Raw genomic sequence first — 19,318 nt, forward strand, 5'->3', positions numbered from 1 at the left:
TTATTGCAATAACCTGCTGTATCAGTCAGGGTTCTCCAGAGAAACAGAACCAGTGGGATATATATAGATATATAAGTGGGGATTTATTATGGGAATTGGCTCACACAATTATGGAGGCCGAGAAGCCCCACCATCTGCCGTCTGCAAGCTGGAGAACCAGGAAAGCTGGTGGTGTAATTCAGTCCAAGGCTGGAGGTTTGAGACATGGAGGAGGGGGGCCCCTAGTGTAAGTCCTGGAGTCTGAAGGCCTGCGAACCAGGACTTCCAAGGTCCTAAGGCAGGAGAAGATGGATGTCCCAGACCAAAAAGAATGAGAAAAAAATTGTCCCTTCCTCCAAGTTTTTCTTCTAGCTGGACCCTCAGTGGCATGGACAATGCCCATCCACATTGGTGAAGATGATCTTCTTTACCTACTCCACCAGTTCCAATGCTAGTCTCTTCCAGAAACACCCTCACAGCCACACCCAGAAATAATGAGCCTCCCTTAGCTCAGTCAAATTAGCACATAAAGTTAACGATCACACCCCCTAACAGGTCTATTCTTCACAGGGTTGCTGGCTTTGAAGATGTGGGGTGGACCCCTCACTTCCCTGTGATAGCTCCCCTCTCCCAGATGAAGTCAAAGCCCTTTCAGTGCCTGCAATGTCCTTCTGACTCTTCTCCCCCTACCTCCCTCGGCTCCTGCCCTGCTGGTCCTGGACCTGCTGGTCCTTCCTAACATGCCAGGTGCTGGTCAGGGCATTATTTCTGGTTAAGGCCCTTACTCTCCCTGTGCCTGGGGCCTGTCCCCAGATCTCTGCCACAGTCCTGCTCCCTCTGTCACCCCCCTTCCCCGGTGCCTCAGTGAGGCATGCCCCATCACCCTGGGTCCTCCCCTACTTGTTCCTAGCACTTACCATCTCCCTTAACCTGCCGTCCTTCCCCCTTTGTCCCCAGAGCACCTCTCACCATCTAATGTACCAAGTACCTTATTCATTTGTGGTGTGCGCTGCCTTGCTCGTCTCATTACACAGTGAGTTCCCTGGGAGCAGGGATCTTGGTTTGATTTACTGGTGTAGCCCAAGGACCTAGGGCCCTGGCCAGCACACAGTGGGTACAATGTGTGTTGAGTCAATGTGTGAATACTGACCCCCTCCTTCCACCTTTCTGTGGATGGTGAGGTTTCTAGGGTCTTCTCTCCAGATGCACTGTTGTGGTCCAAGGGCTGTCTATACAGGCGGCCCAGAACAGAAGCCGAGCCCAGGCCCAGACACGTGGAGACAGGGGCACACTTGTGATGGCCCCTCACAGTGTGGTGTGGTGTTTCTGAGAAGAGGGAACTCTGCCGACTCTGTGAGCATGTTTGCAGCACCTACTCCAAAAGAGGAAGGGGGCTCCTGCCCCTCTAACCAGGACGTTACATTTTCTTTGGCTCATCCAAATAATCTTGCATTGACTGCCAGCCATTTCCTGTTCCTCCCAGCTTAGTCTTATCTGTACCCTCATCCAAACCACTGACACAAATGTCCAACCAGAAAGCCCCGGGGATGCTGCGGCAGAAGCCCCTCATGCTGCCCATCTCCATCCATCAGTCAGGGGAGGCTGTGGGGAGGGGAGCTAAGGCTCTGTGTGGCCAAAGCCCTGGCCCCCTCCACACTCACAGCGAGCTCCGATGTGTAGGCATCATTATCCTCGCTTCACAGGTAAGGAAAATCAGCTTTCAAGGAAAACAGAAGAGTTTACAGTCTTCATTTACAAGTGCGAAAAAAAAAGTTGTTTGAAAGAAAAAATTGTTTTCTACCTGAGCATCAAAATAGACTAAAGGTGGGAGAAAGAAAATCTTACTATAAACATTTTTGACTGAAAAAACAAAACAAAACAAAAAACCAAAGAAACACCAAGAAGAAGGCTGGCTACCACAGTAAGACCCTATCGCTTAAAAAACCTAAAAAATTAGCTGGGCATGGTGTTGTGCACCTGTGAGCCTAGCTTACGTTGGAGGCTGAGATGGGAGGACCACTTGAACCCCAGGAGGTCAAAGCTGCAGTGAGCTGAGATCAGCCACAGTGCTCCAGCCTGGGAGACAGAGCACCCTGTTTCAAAAGGACAAAACAAAACAAACCAAACCCAAGGTTTGGATGAAAGCAGCTCTTTCCACAGGCTGCTGGCTGGGCCAAGCTTTTGAGGCCCTTCAGTCTCCACTCTCCAAGCCCTTCCCTGAGACCTGGCCTCTGGAATCCCTGAGGCCACTCCTACTTTGCTCCCGAGGCCCGTCCCCCTCAACTTCCTGAAGCCCTTCCTCTTTGTTTCCCTGACTCCCAACCCACTCAAGGTGTCCTCCCATCTCTAAGGGTGGTCAGAGAGGTGCAGTGCCCCCTGCCTCACTCGCCAGGGAGCCCTGCTGCCTTACCCTGTCCCAAGTGAAATGTGCTAGAATTCTGCCCAGCATCAATATCACACGGACTGGGCTGTCATTTGCCACGTCTGCCTTTTCTTCTCCTTTTATCTAAATTAGGAACAGGTTCTTCTGTTTCCAGACTGGAGTATGGTCCCGCTTCTTCTCTATGCTTTAACTATTTGTATAGTGCCTTGAGCTGCAAAGTGCTTTCATGGGCCCTATTTAATGGGTTCATCCTTGCAGCCTTATGCGGTAAACACTATCGTCTCCATCTTATAGATGACAGCACTAAGGTTCAGAGAAATCAAATAACTCCACTAAGGTCAGGCAAGTCCTAAGTGGGCAGATTAAGATTTGGACCCAGGTCTGCTCTTGCGGAGGGCGACGTTCTTTACCCAGTGCCAACTGTCATGTGTGTTTTGGAGGACAGCCCTTCTCAGGGGACCTTCTTAGGGGTCTCCCCCGGTGCACCAGCTTTAGCTCTCTCACAGCCTCTTCCATAGGCTCTGGTTAAACAATAATTCTCCTTGATAAAGAAAGTAAAGAAGGGGAGAAGAGGAGGAAGGAGAAGTTGGGTTTCTGTCATTTGCTGAGCACTTACTATGTGCCTAGAACAGAAAAAGTTATTTTGCTTTTCTTTTTTCTTTTCCTTTAAAGATTGATCACAATCTGGCAAAGTATAGTTATCCTATTAACTAACTAAGAACCAGAGCAATGAGCCGGTCTGAGGCCGCAGCTACTTAGTGCCATATTTGGAACTCAATGTCTGTCTCATTCCAAAGTCTAACTACTGCAAAAGAGGAGATAAGCAACATATGTCTTCTTTCCAATCTTTATAACTCAAGTTCTTAGGGATTCCTTCAAATATTTAAAAGCTTTCATGAAAATTATTTAAAAGAACAAAGAAGTAATATTTAGAGTTCCTACTTGCTAAAATGAAATTCACTGAGATGAAAAGACATCCGTGGTTACAAGTTGACTGCACTAATTTTCGAGTCATAGAAAGAACCTTTCAATTAACCTCTCTTAAATAGTCACAATTATCAGCAACGAAGCAGAATTATTGATAAGTGTTATAACAGATGCCATATTTAATTTCAGATCTCAGAAGAAAGGTATTTTTGGGGTGTGTGAAAAATACCTTTCTACCCACTAACTGTGCTGAGATACCAGGGTTTCAGTAATTATGAGTACGTGTTTAGGCTGCCTCGTGAGGCAGTGGGCAGTCGGTGGCAGGAGAAATTGCACTGTCTTCTTGGTTGAGATCCCAAAAGTATATGTGTGTGTGTGTGTGTTTTTTTTTTTTTTTGGAGACAGAGTCTTACTCTGTCACCCAGGCTGGAGTGCAGTGGTGTAATCTCAGCTCACTGCAACCTCTGACTCCCAGGTTCAAGTGATTCTCCTGCCTTAGCCTCCCAAGTAGCTGGGACTACAGGCACCTACCACCATGCCTGTCTAATTTTTGTATTTTTAGTAGAGACGAGGTTTCACCATGTTGGTCAGCCTGGTCTCGAACTCCTGACCTCAGGTGATCCATCCGCTTCAGCCTCCAAAAGTGCTGGGATTACAGGCGTGAGCCACTGCACCTCGCCTGAAAAGTATATGATTCTGAACATGTTTGCTGATTCTGCCACATATCTCCAGGCAATTAATAGATTGACCTAGAAGATCCATAGGTTCCTTTCTACCCTGTGTTTCTGAGACTAACTATCCCTTGTTCAAAATCCTTGCAGCCAGTTATGCTGTGGAATTTAGATATAACAATTACATTGTAGATACAAAACAACCCCAGAGGGCTCTGGGGAAGCATGCTGTGGTGAGTCTTAGCATTTCTGCAGCAAACATGTAAACTTTTACAATAAGTGGGATAAAGAAAAGCTTTTAGTCCCACTTCCGTTTAGGTTGGATTTTGCTCCCCATGGAATTCTGGAAGGTCAGGTTTTGTGGAAAAATGAGTGTCCCACAAACTTATCAGGAAGACTCAGTTTTCAGAACTTTTCGTATTTCAGAGCTTGCAGATAAGAGACTTTAACACTGCAAGAACATTTCTTTGGAAGCCCTACTGGTGGAAACATCTAGAGTTTATGGAATGCCCTGTTCATAATGAGAAATGCAATGCATTTAAAATGCTGTTTCTGTAGGAAAATAAAATCCACTTTACGGAGATCTATTTTGAGATGGCTGTTTCTAGGATCACAGAGTGGCTAACAGGGAGGACAGTAAGAATTATTTGAAATCATGACTGTGTAGACTTCAAGATATGGGACAATGGACCCCAGCCAGGCTCCTGGCTGAGTACTTACAATGTCAGCGGGTAAACTGAGTCCAAGCCAAGAGAGTTTTCAACAATAACAGCTGAAAGAAAAACGTCTTCTGGTTAGTTACCAAGGAAGTTGGACAGAGGAAAACATATTTCTTAACAATGCTGGAAAATAGGTTTTTTCTATACTAACATTGGATAGAATTTAGTTTTGTGGTATGTTTCTTCCTTAAAGTTCCTTGATCAGTATCTTTCATTGAATGTCCAACAGCAAATCAAACCAAAGCAGCCCTCACTTACAGTGTGCCCCTTCTGCCACCCCCACCCCCACCCCTAAATGGCATCACCAATCTGTACACCAAGGCTCCCTGGGCACTGCAGAGAACTCACAGGGATGCCACAGTATAGTTTAAATTTTTTGAGGGTAACAGTGATACTTTACATCTGTTGGACATCGACTAACTTTAGATTACGCTACGTTCCTTTCAATTATGGCATATTTTGCAAAGCTGGGCATTTGGCAGTTGTTGAGATAAAAATCAGGCACCACCCCAAAATCAGTATGGAACAGGAAATGAGGGTGGCCACGTCCAGTTGATTCCAAGATTTGGGAAGTTGTGCAATGCCCAATGGGTACACACGATTCATTAGTAAGTCATTGTGGGGAAGGAAATCAAAATATTTTCCTCCAAAATGTTGAGAATTGTTAAAGACACTGAAAATGCAGGGGAACACTTGGTCTCAGCCTCTGTTTGCTTGATGGCAGCACAAAAACCCGTCCTTATTGGAGATGGCATTTACTTATCGGCCCAGAGAAGACAGCAGCAGACACCAGAGGAATCTGGCAACAGATTTTACTCTCTTCCCACACACTTTCCTGCTTTTTGATAGACTGGAATTGCTCTTTTCTTTGTCTTGTCACTACATGGTATTTATGGCTGTTTGTTAAAATACTATTTAAGCAAGGTCCCTAAGCCACTGCCTTGAGAGAGAAATACTTTTGAACTGAGGCCTCTCCTGTATGATAGGTGCAGCAAGTATTCATCCATTTTTTGCATGTGTTTTGTTAATCTGACTTTTGTTTTCAGGAGAGTGTCTCCACTAATAACCTAGAAAGGGAAAGAAAATAAATCATGCTTTCTCCCCTGCAGTGGCTACTTAAGAAGGAAATAAAAGCATTATTTTGTCCTTCAATTTCTGTGTATTAAATTGTGACATAAATACATGACACAAGGATGAGACACAAATATTCATTAAGTTATTTGGATGTAATGATTCAATACATGAAACCTTTAGGGATTTCTTTTGGCCTGTGGGCAACGTGAAAAATTCACTGAGACATTGAGGGTGCCCTGAACAGAGAAAGTTTGCGAACCTCGGGTCTAATTCCCTGAGTGCTCAGATGAAGAAACTTGGAGTCACCCTTGATTCCTCTTTTTCATCCTCCCAAACCCACGAATCAATCCTTAAGTCCTCTTGCACCACCTCCCGCAAAATGTCCTGAATCTGTTCTTCCTTCTACCACCACTGCCATCACCATCGTCAAATCCAGCATTTTCTATGGCAGTCTTTCTGCTTTGGCTCTTGCTTTCCAATAATCCGTTCTTCAGAGATGGCTTTTACAAACAGAAAATGGACCACATTGCTCCACTGCTTCTATGTTGCTCCCAGTCATCCTCCAGTGGCTTCCACTTCCCTTTGAAAGCCTTCCTGGGCTGACCATGTTGGCCCCACATCCTCTCCTGCCCTTCTGGAGCCTCTCCTTCCCTTGCTGCAGCCTGTTCTCACGTCAGGATGCTTCCACTTGCCCTTCCCACTCTCTGCAAAGTTCTTCATCCATTTGAAGATCTTCCGACACCTACTTCATTCTCAAGTTTCTGCTCTAATGTCACCTCCCCAGCAAGGCTTTCTAAAACTGCCACCCCCTGACCCTCACCTCCAATGACTACATGTATTATCATGTTGTTTCATTTTCCTCATAGTATTTGTTACTCCCAAACATACCATGTTTTTTGGTCTGTAGATTTGAGAGCAGGAACTTTGCTTTCTTGTTCACCATTGTATTCCCACCAGCTAGAATGGTGCCTGGCATTTGATAGGAGCTTGACAAATAATTGATAAAATTAGTAACTGAGTGATTATCTCATATGGTTGTGTGTTTGGATTGTTCACTGATAGCTCCTGAGAAGATCCAGAAGTGAATTGGGAGAAAGGGAGCCGGTGACTTCATGTTGACTGACATATTTATATAATCATACATCACTTAATGATGGGGACACGCTCTGAGAAACTGCATTATTAGGCAATTTTGCCATTGTGTTGAAACCACCTTTGCAAAAATTATAACAGTGAGAAAATCATGGGAGTGAAGGCCATCTGATCTGGCCAACCCTCATCTTGCCTTTGGCCTTCAAGATGCTCATAAAAATTCCTGGGCTTAGGCCAGCTAACTTTAGGAGACATTTAGTTTATAATTGAAATAATAGCCCTTCTCCAAACTCAACCACCTTTGTAAAGCTAATGAGAGACCACCAGGCCAGGAGGAGAGAGGAGCCTGAATTCTGCTAAGGTGTAGACATAAACGATTGCCAGCCATTATTCCGGAGGTCACAAGATATGCAGCTGTAATCACTCCTGCAGACAACATCACTATTGTAGAACCTAAGATTGGCCTTTTGAGATGTCTTTTTCAGGTTTTTTCATGTCTGACACCTATGGCTCCACCTGGATCCTCCAGCTACTCCTGTGGCCCACTCAAAAGAAGTAACGCAGCAAGCAGGAGAACCATCTTATACCCCTATGATTGCACCCCCAAAAAATCAGCCGCAAGAACCCTTTGCCTAGCCACCCCCAACCCTTTTCCCCAAACAATCTTTGAAAATCCCTAACTTCCAAATGCTCAGGGAGATTGATTTGAGTAATGACTCCATCTCCTGTGCGGTGTGGCCAGCCTCACGTGAATTAAACTCTTTCTTCACTGCAGTGCCATGGTCTCTGTGAATTGATTCTGCTTGTGCAGCAGGCAGGAAGAACCTGTCATGTGGTTACAGTGTGAACATCACAGCGTGTGCTCACACAAACCTACATGGTGCAGCCTATTGCTATATGGTGTAGCCTATTGCTTCTATGCTACAAGCTGGACAGCGTGTTACTGTACCGAATGCCGTAGGCAATTGTAACACAATGGTAAGAATTTGTGCATCTAAACATATCTAAACATAGAAAAGGAAGAGTAAAAATACGGTATTATAATCTTATGGAACTACTGTTGTATACATGGTCTGTCAAGTGAAATGTTATGTGGCAGGACTGTTTGTGTGTGTGTGTATATATATATATAATATACATTTATATGCAAAAGATATTCTACAGACTAGGTCTAATCAAGGACAGGGGCTTCCTATATACTTGGGAAGAGACAACAAATAGTTACTTTATATTAACTCCATTTTTCTTAGCAATACTGATGGTTTACTGTAAGTAATCATATTGAGTTGGATAGTTAATGAAGCAATTTCATTATATCATTTGTTATTCTTCACAACAAGCAAGCGTCCCCTACCCCTTACTTTTCTTTCCTTTTCTTTAACTAAAAGAAATTGAGTTAATACTTATAAAGGAACTTTACTATAGCTATAGCGTCCAACCAAATGCTAGAATCCCATTGTCCAGCCTGATCGAACCAATGCGTTTTCCTCAACAATAAATCCGGGAAGAGTGCACAGTAAAGCGGCAGCAGGAACAGGTGTCGAATTATTTGACATCTCTGGCAAATAGCAGTGGGGATTAAACAGAGCTTTCTTTAATAAGATTAATTCTCAAATACTAAGAGTGGTCTGGCATATCCCCAAAGATACAAGGCATTTGTATCTATATAAGATTAAAGAAGCTTTCACACAAAGCAATTTTGTTTTTCAACATCAAAGAAATGCTTCAGTGGCGTTGCATGAGGGAGGCACGCTGCAACTAATGCAAAGAGTGCAAAACCTTTATAGAAAAGACAGTTTCCTCAGTCAGGAATTGCATCTAGAGATTCACTACCCAGGGCATACAGGGCATTGTTCTTAGAGTCATAGGATTAGGGAAAAGGGGAGGCCAGGGGTTAGGAATCAGCTTTACAAACACCCCACACAGGCGTGGTGTCCCCAGACACAGGTGGTGCACCAGTGATGAACCTTGGCTTTCCAAGGATGGGAGCTCAGTGCCTCCTGAGACCAACTGTTGGACAGATCTAATGAATAATAAATAATGACCATGACACTGTAATAATAAGGATAATAAAAATCACAGCCACCATTTCCATGTGCCAGGCACTATACTTAGCATGAATCAAATGGCACATACTTCCGCTGCTGAATCTTCTTCCCTTGGGTTTCCAGCCAGCCTTCCGAGGTCTGCTCCCCGAAGCTACATAGTCCAGACTTGCGTCACAGTGAGCTGCAAATATTTGAAGGTAGCTTTATGTTCTTTATCTGTTTTTTCTTCTGTGCTAAACTTCTACTTATTTTTTGAACCTGATACCAGTATTTACATGGATTGATGTTACATTTCATCTTGCAGGTTTTGCCTCACCCCTCTAGGCTGCCCAAATATTGGTGAGTCCTGATACTATCATTTAGTGTATTCACCAGACCTTATCCAATTGCTTCTGAAAATGATAAGCTTTCAAGTCTCCCTCCTATCCTTTTTCTCTTTCTTTACCTCTTTCCTTCCACGAACATTTATTGAGGACTTTTTAATGTCCCAGACACTGTGTCAGGCACTGGGGCCACAAGGTTGCATAAGGCACACTTAATAAGATAGTTTTCAAGAAAGCTTCTTGCTTAAGCAGAAAGACAGGAAAATAAAATACAACATAGTATGATTATGTTGTAATGAACGAAAAAAGAGGAGAGTTTTAACAGGAGTTGGAAGAGAAATCATCTGTAAGGGGAGATGATGGGGAGCTAGCAGATGCCAGCACTACCTCTGGCCCCTGGGGTATGGGGCCCATGAGAGAACTGGGCAGTCCTCACTGAATTAAAAGCTAGCCAGAGGATGTTGCAGGGGAGCTTACTTACGGAAGGGGCCTATGCCCTTAATGCCCGTGTGACAACCTTTTCTCCTCCCTCCTACCTACCTGGCCAGTAGGGCTCTTCCTCCCACTGCTGACCTCCCTAAAGAATCAAGGGCAGCTGCCTTGGCTAGAGGGTCTATGTTTTCACATGACAGACTACGGAAACAGCAAGCATTCTGGATTTCAACGGGGGATCAGGGAGGTATAGAATCAGAGAGGAAGGGCATCTTTTATGACCTGAAATTGCCCCACTTAGTCATTGGGAAGGATGGTAAGACCAGGAGCCAAGGGGCTTTCTGGTTTTGACTGCTCATGGATTTCTTCCTTAGGTCACATCGAGGCCATTCTCAACGTGAAGACTGGACTCTTCAGACATCCAGGCAAAAGAGCTCATTTGCACATTCCACAGAGTCCAGGATGGTGTCAGGAGTTTGCAAGTTTCTAGCAGTTAGGAATTTTGCAGGATAGAGAATGGTTTACCTTGGTAGACATGTTATCTATCCTATGTTGGACCTATGTCCTTGTTCAAAGAGGGGTACCCTTGTAGCAGTGAGCCCTTCCTAATGAAAAAAATATTCACGGCCAAAAGGCTACAGAGTTCTGGGAATTGGTGGGTTCTGGACCAGATTCCTAATAGTACCTGGGAACTGTACCTGAATCTCTCCTTGGTGCCTCCAATAACCTCTGAGACCTTGTAGAAAGCCGGTTGTACAGACTAATTTGATTAGGGCTGCAAGCTCCAGCTTTTGTCAGGGGTTCAGAAAATTAGGCCTGGGTGAGGAGTATTGACAGTGTTTATTTTGTTAATGTGTCCATGAACATGATCAGGTGTAGCTCCCTGGGCACTCAGCCCATGGTCACGGCTAAGTGCAGACCACACACATATAGCCATGCTCCAAAAGCACTGCTTGAAGCTGTGAACCAACATAAAGGTGAAGTTTATCACGACCACCAGTCAAAACTGGACCGGGCATCTTCTATGGATTATAGAGCTGAGAGGCAGGCTTGGGACTTGGGGTGTGCTGCCTAAGCACCCCTTTCTCCTAGAAAGCATCAGTCTGAGAGGGCACAGATGCCTGGTTCCACATTTGGAGTTTGGAAGGAATTAAATATGAAATACAGAATAAATTCTGTTATTAAACTCACACTTTCTAATTTTAGTGGGATAGGAAGAACATAGGCAAATGTTTCTATACAAAGATTTTTTGAGTTACACAACACAGAAGTGTAGAGGCCGGTAAACCACTAAGGTCTAGGAGGAGACCAGTTGGTGATGGGCCGGGGGACTCATGGATACAGATTCTTGGCTGAGGTCTGGCAGGGCTGAGGAATTTGCTGCCAGGGTCTGTCTCAGCAGGATACATCAGCCCCATCTCCAACAGGAGAAATGGGAGGACAGGGCTTCACCCTGTCTCCTGGTACAAGAGAAGCCTTGAGCTTTGGTAGACAGTTGTATGTGTCCCTTCCAACCAGAGACCTCAATATATTAATGGGTCGATAATGTTATCGTCTACCGTAGCTGTTTATAACCTCATTCATTAACTTGCAGGATTCTTGGCTGAAGTCTGCTGCTTTCCCCCATGAGGGGAACAACTGATGACCTACTTCTGTGAATTCCATGGTGCCAGGCCTGGGCTGATCTAGATCCACATTAAAACATGCCAGGGGGCGAACATGAAGTCAAAATGTTCTGGCAACCCCCTTAGACCAATCAGTACGGTTTTAGCAGTATAGACACCCAGTGCACTCATGACAACATAATTTCCTACAGCCTTTTTTATAAATAGAATTTCAAATATATTCAGGTTTGAACTTTCAAGGAGGGTGACTTTGAGCCTTCACTCGGCACAGAACACTTGTAAAACACTGACCTTGGTCACTGCTCACTATCTCCCTGGAAGGCCAGTTAGGACTGCTGTTTACCCCCCACATTAGAGAGGTAGGGGAAGGAAACAGGGGAAGCTGAGTGACTTGCATTTGGGCCACAGGAGTTGCTTTGTGGGCAAGGCTGGAGTTTTCGATCTGGGGAATTTGTTCCTGGTTGGGGGACTGGTCTATGTGCAGGCTGTCGAGGGAGAAGTCATACTGTCCACACTCACACTTTTTCCCCAGAGCTAGGGGCTTTCTGGAGAGAAAGTGACCCTTTCTCCTTTATTTGTAGAAATTTCATGACCCAACAACGGACTTCACAATGGGGAGAAGCTGGGTCGAAGCAGAGGTCAGAAAGGCCAAGGGAATGGAGAGGCAGAGAAAGGGCAAGAGAAACAAAGAAGTCTATGTACTTGGCGCTTCTTTGTTGTCCAGACCCTCCACTCTGCTCCCTGCTTTCTCCCTCGGAAGAGGAGGGGGAAGAGGAGGGGGAAGAGGAGGGGGATGGGGGGTGGAGAGGGAGGGGGAGGAGAAAGAGAAGGAGGAGCGCATTGCTAAAGTGCGCAGCCCTTACCCAAGCCAGGCACCCGCGCGAGCATCCACCGCGATCTCAGGCCCCTGCCTTTGTGGTAGCTCTCGGTTACCATGGGAACCGCGCTGTGCAGCCTCCCCGGGCCCCATCTAATCTGCGTGTGTGCGTGGCGGGGAATTCTAAGCCTCTGCACCTGCCCTCGCCTTCCTTTTCCCAGTCTCTCTCCTGGTGGGGAACTGTTTGGACCAAGCGTCAGCGGCGGCCAGAAAGTTTTCCTGCTGTCTGCGCGAAGGTCGCCTGTGTCAGGGGGAAGTTGTAGCCGTGGGGACTGTGTTTCCCTGAATGGAGACAATACACGTTAGACCTCCAGGCTGGGACTTTCTAGAATCCTGGGGTCCAGCGTAAGCTGGTGGTGGCTGCGTAGATGAAGAGATGGGATACATGGGGCTCTCAGAGCCCTGAATGGGCTCGCTGGAGCTGGTCCCCAGGACAAGGCCCTTAGCAGCCTGGATGATAGCCCCTCTGCCCTGCAGTCCTTTCCAGGGGGAAAGGAACTGCCCTGAAGGGGATAGGGAGTCCCACAAGGGGTTGATCTGGGGCCAAGGGTTGGAGAAAGCTATGTTCCCATGCCCTGGCCACTGTGAGTGGACTTGGGAGTTGCAGAGTGGTCAGGTGGAGTGGGAGGCCGGGTTGCAAACCACCTCTATGTAGGCATTCCTGGTCAGTTGTCACAGAGCTTTCAGAAGGACCTCAATCTCTGAAGTGCTTGCAATTTGTTCTTCCTTTTCTTTTTATTATACTTTAAGTTCTGGGATACATGTGCGGAACGTGCAGGTTTGTTACATAGGTATACACGTGCCATGGTGGTTTGCTGCACCCATCAGCCCATCATCTACATTACGTGTTTCTCCTAATACTATCTCTCCCCTTGCCCCCCCCACCCCCGATAGGCCCCAATGTGTGATGTTCCCCTCCCTGTGCCCATATGATCTCATTGTTCAACTCCCACTTATGAATGAGAACATGCGGTGTTTGGTTCTCTGTTCCTGTGTTAGTTTGCTGAGAATGATGGTTTCCAGCTTCATCCATGTCCCTGCAAAGGACATGAACTCATTCTTTTTTATGGTTGCATAGTATTCTGTGGTGCATATGTGCCACATTTTCTTTATCCAGTCTATCATTGATGGGCATTTGGGTTGGTTCCAAGTCTTTGCTATTGTGAATAATGCTGCAATAAACATACGTGTGCATGCGTCTTTATCATAGAATGATATATAATCCTTTGGGTATATACCCAGTAATGGGATTGCTGGGTCAAATGGTATTTAAAGTTCTAGATCCTTGAGGAATCGCCACAGTGTCTTCCACAATGGTTGAACTAAAATTACACTCGCACCAACAGTGTAAAAGTGTTCCTATTGCTCCACATCCTCTCCAACATCTATTGATTCCTGACTTTTTAATGATTGCCATTCTAACTGGCGTGAGATTGTATCTCATTGTGGTTTTTATTTACATTTCTCTAAAGAGCAGTGATGATGAACTTTTTTTCATGTGTTTGTTGGCTGCATAAATGTCTTCTTTTGAAAAGTGTCTGTTCATATCCTTCACCCACTTTTTGATGGGGTTGTTTGTTTATTTCTTGTAAATTTGTTTAAGTTCGTTGTAGATTCTGGATATTAGCTCTTTATCGGCTGGATAGATTGCAAAAATTTTCTCCCATTCTATAGATTGCCTGTTCACTCTGATGATAGTTTCTTTTGCTGTGCAGAAGCGCTTTAGTTTAATTATGTCCCGTTTGTCAATTTTCGTTTTTGTTGCCATTGCTTTTGGTGTTTTAGTCAGGAAGTCTTTGCCCAAGCCTATGTCCTGAATGGTACTGCCTAGGTTTTCTTCTAGGGTTTTTATGGTTTTAGGTCTTACCTGTAAATCTTTAATCCATCTTGAGTTAATTTTGTATGAGGTGTAGGGAAGGGGTCCAGTTTCAGTTTTCTGCATATGGCTAGCCAGTTTTCCCAACACCATTTATTAAATAGGGAATCCTTTCCCCATTGCTTGTTTTTGTCAGGTTGGTCAAAGATCAGATGGTTGTAGATGTGTGCTGTTATTTCTGAGGCTTCTGATCTGTTGCATTGGTCTATGTATTTGTTTTGGTACCAGTACCATCGTATTTTGGTTAGTGTAGCCTTGTAGTATAGTTTGAAGTCAGGTGGCCTCCAGCTTTGTTCTTTTCGCTTACGATTGTCTTGGCTATACGGGCTCTTTTTTGGTTTCATATGAAAGTTAAAGTGTTTTTTTCTAATTCTATGAAGAAAATCAATGGTAGCTTGATGGGAATAGCATTGCATCTATAAATTACTTTTGTCAGTATGGCCATTTTCATGATATTGATTCTTCCTATCCATGAGCATGGAATGTTTTTCCATTTGTTTGTGCCCTCTCCTATTTCCTGAGTAGTGGTTTGTAGTTCTCCTTGAAGAGGTCCTTCACATCCCTTGTAAGTTGTATTCCTAGGTATTTTATTCTCTTTGTAGCAATTGTGAGCGAGAGTTCTCTCATGATTTGGCTCTCTGTTTGTCTATTATTGGTGTATAGGAATGCTTGTGATTTTTGCATGTTGATTTTGTATCCTGAGACTTTGCTGAAGTTGCCTATGAACTTATGGAGTTTTTGGACTGAGACAATGGGGTTTTCTAGATATAAAATCATGTCATCTGCAAACAGAGACAATTTGACTTCCTTTCTTCTTATTCGAATACGCTTTATTTCTTTCTCTTGGCTGACTGCCCTGGCCAGAACTTCCAATACTGTGTTGAATAGGAGTGGTGAGAGAGGGCATACCTGTCTTGTGCTGGTTTTGAAAGGGAATGCTTCCAGCTTTTGCCCATTCAGTATGATATTGGCTGTGGATTTGTCATAAATAGCTCTTATTATTTTGAGATACGTTCCATCAATACTTAGTTTATTTAGTGTTTTTAGCATGAAGGTGTTGAATTTTATCAAAGGCCTTTTCTGCATCTATTGAGATAACCATGTGTTTTTTTCATTGGTTCTGTTTATGTGGTGGATTACATTTATTGACTTGCGTAGGGAAGCTGACTTGATCATGGTGGATAAGCTTTTTAATGTGCTGCTGGATTTGGTTTGCCAGTATTTTATTGAGGACTTTCACATTGATGCTCATCAAGGATATTGGGCTGAAATTGTCTTTTTTGTTGTTGTATCTCTGGCAGGTTTTGGTATCAGGAAGATGCTGGCCTCATAAAATGAGTTAGAGAGGAGTCTCTTTTTTTTCTGTTGTTTGGAATAGTTTCAGAAGGAATGGTACCAGCTCTTCTTTATACCTTTGGTAGAATTCGCTTGTTAATCCATGTGGTCCTGTGCTTTTTTTGGTTGGTAGGCTATTAATTACTGCCTCAATTTCAGAACTCGTTGTTGGTCTATTCAGGCATTTGAATTCTTCCTGGTTTAGTCTTGGGAGGGTATATGTGTCCAGGAACTTACCTATTTCTTCTAGATTTTCCAGTTTATTTGCATAGAGGTGTTTATAGTTTTCTCTGATGGTAGTTTGTATTTCTGTGAGAGCAGTGGTGATCTCCCATTTATTGTGTCTATTTGATTCTTATCTGTTTTCTTCTTTATTAGTCTGGCTAGTGATCTATCTATTTTGTTAATCTTTTCAAAAAATCAGCGCCTGGATTCATTGATTTTTTGAAGGGTTTTTCGTGTCTCTATCTCCTTCAGTTCTGCTCCAATCTTAGTTATTTCTTGTCTTCTGATAGCTTTTGTATTTGTTTGCTCTTGCTTCTCTAGTTCCTTTAATTTTGATATTACGATGTCGATTTTAGATCTTTTCTGCTTTCTCCTGTGGGCATTTAGTGCTATAAATTTCCCTCTAAACACTGCTTTAGCTGTGTCCCAGAGATTCTGGTACATTGTGTCTTTGTTCTCATTGGTTTCAAAGAACTTATTTATTTTTGACCTTATTTTGTCATTTATCCAGTAGTTATTCAGGAGCAGGTTGTTCACTTTCCACGTAGTTGTGCAGTTTTGAGTGAGTTTCTTAATCCTGAGTTCTAGTTTGATTGCACTGTGGTCTGACAGACTGTTCATTATGATTTTTGTTCTTTTGCATTTGCTGAGGAGTGTTTTATTTCCAATTATGTGGTTGATTTTAGAATAAGTGCTATGTGGTGCTGAGAGGAATATATATTCTGTTGATTTAGGGTGGAGAGTTCTGTAGATAGAGTTCTGTAGATGTCTGTTAGGTCTGCTTGGTCCAGACCTGAGTTTAAGTCCTAAATGTCCTTGTTAATTTTCTGTCTCAATCTGTCTAATATTGACAGTGCGGTGTTAAAGTCTCCCACTATTATTGTGTGGGAATCTAAGTCTCTTTGTAGGCCTCTAAGAACTTGCTTTATAAATCTGGGTGCTTCTGTATTGGGTACATATATATTTAGGATAGTTAGCTCTTCTTGTTGCATTGATCCCTTTACCATTATGTAATGCCCTTCTTTGTCTTTTTAGATCTTTGTTGGTTTAAAATCGGTTTTATAATGGACTAGGATTCTAACGCTTGTTTTTTTTTTTTTTTTTTTTTCTTTCCATTTGCTTGTAAATCTTCCTCCATCCCTTTATTTTGAGCCTATGTGTGTTCTTTGAATGTGAGATGGGTCTCCTGAATGCAGCACACCAATGGGTCTTGACTTTTCATCCGATTTGCCAGTCTGTGCCTTTAAATTGGAGCATTTAGCCAATTTACATTTAAGGTTAATATTGTTATGTGTGAATCTGATCCTGTCATTATGATGCTAGTTGGTTATTCTGCCCATTTTTTAATGCAGTTTCTTCATAGTGTTGATAGTCCTTACATTTTGGTATGTTTGTGCAGTGACTGGTACCAGTTTTTCTTTTCCATATTTAGTGCTTCCTTCAGAAGCTCTTGTAAGCAGGCCTGGTGGTGACACAGTCCCTCAGTATTTACTTGTCTGTAAAGGATCTTATTTCTCCTTCACTTACGAAGCTTAGTTTGGCTGGATATGAAATTCTGTGTTGAAAATTCTTTTCTTTAAGAATGTTGAATGTTGGCCCCCACTCTCTTCTGACTTGTAGAGTTTCTGCAGAGAGATCTGCTGTTAGTCTGATGGGCTTCCCTTTGTGGGTAACCTGACCTTTTTCTCTGGCTGCCCTTAATATTTTTTCCTTCATTTCAACCTTGGTGAATCTGATGATTAGGTGTCTTGGGGTTGCTCTTTTTGAGGAGTATCTTTGTGGTGTTCTCTGCATTTCCTGAATTTGAATGTTGGTTTGTCTTTCTAGGTTGGGGAAGTTCTCCTGGATAATATCCTGAGGTGTGTTTTCCAACTTGGTTCCATTCTCCTCATCATTTTCAGGGACACCAATCAAATGTAGGTTTTGACTTTTCACATAATCCTATATTTCTTGGAGGCTTTGTTTGTTCCTTTTCATTATTTTTTTCTCTAATCTTGTATTCATGCTTTATTTCATTAAGTTGATCTTCAATCTCTGATATTGTTTCTTCTGCTTGATTGATTTGGCTACTGATACTTGTGTATGCTTCATGAAGTTCTCGTGCTGTGTTTTTCAGTTCCATCAGGTCATTTATGTTTTTCTCTAAACTGGTTATCCTAGTTAGCCATTTCTCTAACCTTTTGTCAAGGTTCTTAGCTTCCTTGTATTGGGTTAGAACATGCTTCTTTAGCTTGGAGGAGTTTATTATTACCCACCTTCTGAAGCCTACTTCTGTAAATTTGTCAAATTTATTCTCTGTACAGTTGTGTTCCCTTGCTGGCAAGGAGTTGTGATTCTTGGATTCCAACTTGGATGAGAAGAGGCATTCTAATTTCTGGAATTTTCAGCATTTTTGCCCCGGTTTTTCCTCATCTTTGTGGATTTATCTGCCTTTGGTCTTCTCTGTCGGTGACTTTCGGATTGAGGTTTTGCTTGGGTGTCCTTTTTGTTGATGCTCATGCTATTGCTTTCTGTTTGTTAGTTCTCCTTCTAACAGTCAGGCCCCTCTTCTGCAGGTCTGCTGGAATTTCTGGAGGTCCAGTCCAGGCCCTGTTTGCCTGGGTATTATCAGTGGAGGCTGCAGAACAGCAAAGGTGCTGCTTGCTCCTATCTCTGGAAGCTTCATCCCAGAGAGGCACCCGCCAGATGGCAGCTGGAGCTCTCCTGTATGAGGTATCTGTCAACTTCTTCTGGGAGGGAGGTGTCTCCCTGTTGGGAGGCACAGGGGTCAGGGACCCACTTGAGGAGGGAGTCTGTCCCTTAGCAGAGCTCGAGTGCTGTGCTGCAAGATCTGCTGCTCTCTTCAGAGCCGGCAGGCAGGAAGGTTTAAGTCTGCTGAAGCTGTGCCACAGCCGCCCCTTCCCCCAGGTGTTCTCTCCCAGGAAGATGAGAGTTTTACCTATAAGCCCCTGACTGGAGCTGCTGCCTTTCTTTCAGAGATGCCCTGCCCAGAGAGGAGGATTCTAGAGAGGCAGTTTGACTATAGCAGCTTTGCGGTGCTGTGGTGGGCTCCGCCCAGTCCGAACTTCAAAGTGGCTTTGTTTACATTATGAGGAGAAAACCGCCTACTCAAGCCTCAGTAATGGTGGATGCCCCTCCGCCCACCAAGCTCCAGTATCCCAGGTTGACTTCAGACTGCTGTGCTGGCAGCAAGAATTTCAAGCCAGTAGATCTTAGCTTGCTGAGCTCGATGGTGGTGGGATCCTCTGAGCTAAACCACTTGGCTCCCTGGCTTCAGCCCCCTTTCCAGGGGAGTGAATGGTTCTGTCTTGCTGGCGTTGCAGGTGCCACTGGGCTATGAAAAAAACCTCCTGCAACTACCTCAGTGTCTTCCCAAACGGCAGCCTAGTTTTGTGCTTGAAACCCAGGGCCCTGTTGGTGTAGGCACCCGAGGGAATCTTCTGGTCTATGGATTGTGAAGACTGTGGGAAAAGCATAGTATCTGGGCCAGAATGCACTGTTCCTCAGACACAGCCCCTCAGGGCTTCCCTTGGCTAGGGGAGGGAGTTCCCCGACCCCCTGTGCTTGCCAGGTAAGGTGATGCCACACCCTGCTTCGGCTTGCCCTCCATGGGCTGTACCCACTGTCTAACCAATGAGATGAACCAGGTACCTCAGTTGGAAATGCAGAATTCACCCGCCTTCTGCACTGGTCTCGCTGGGAGCTGCAGACCAGAGCTGTTCCTATTCGGCC

The 19,318-nt window shown here is 44.2% G+C and overlaps 1 protein-coding gene across 1 annotated transcript in view; it reads right to left on the bottom strand.

Moving 5' to 3' along the window:
• The window catches only part of ERICH6B (glutamate rich 6B), a 70,740-nt gene extending 58,549 nt beyond the window's left edge, over positions 1-12,191 (bottom strand). Inside the window, exons 1-2 of the mRNA XM_025364507.1 lie at positions 12,137-12,191; positions 4,681-4,732 (exon numbers count right to left, since the gene is read on the bottom strand). The gene's annotated coding sequence lies outside the window, so the exon portion shown is untranslated. The remainder of the gene's footprint in view (positions 1-4,680; positions 4,733-12,136) is intronic.
• Positions 12,192-19,318: the final 7,127 nt, after the last annotated feature.

The sequence above is a fragment of the Theropithecus gelada genome, chromosome 17 (assembly GCF_003255815.1).
Source record: "Theropithecus gelada isolate Dixy chromosome 17, Tgel_1.0, whole genome shotgun sequence".
Classification (NCBI taxonomy): domain Eukaryota; kingdom Metazoa; phylum Chordata; class Mammalia; order Primates; family Cercopithecidae; genus Theropithecus; species Theropithecus gelada.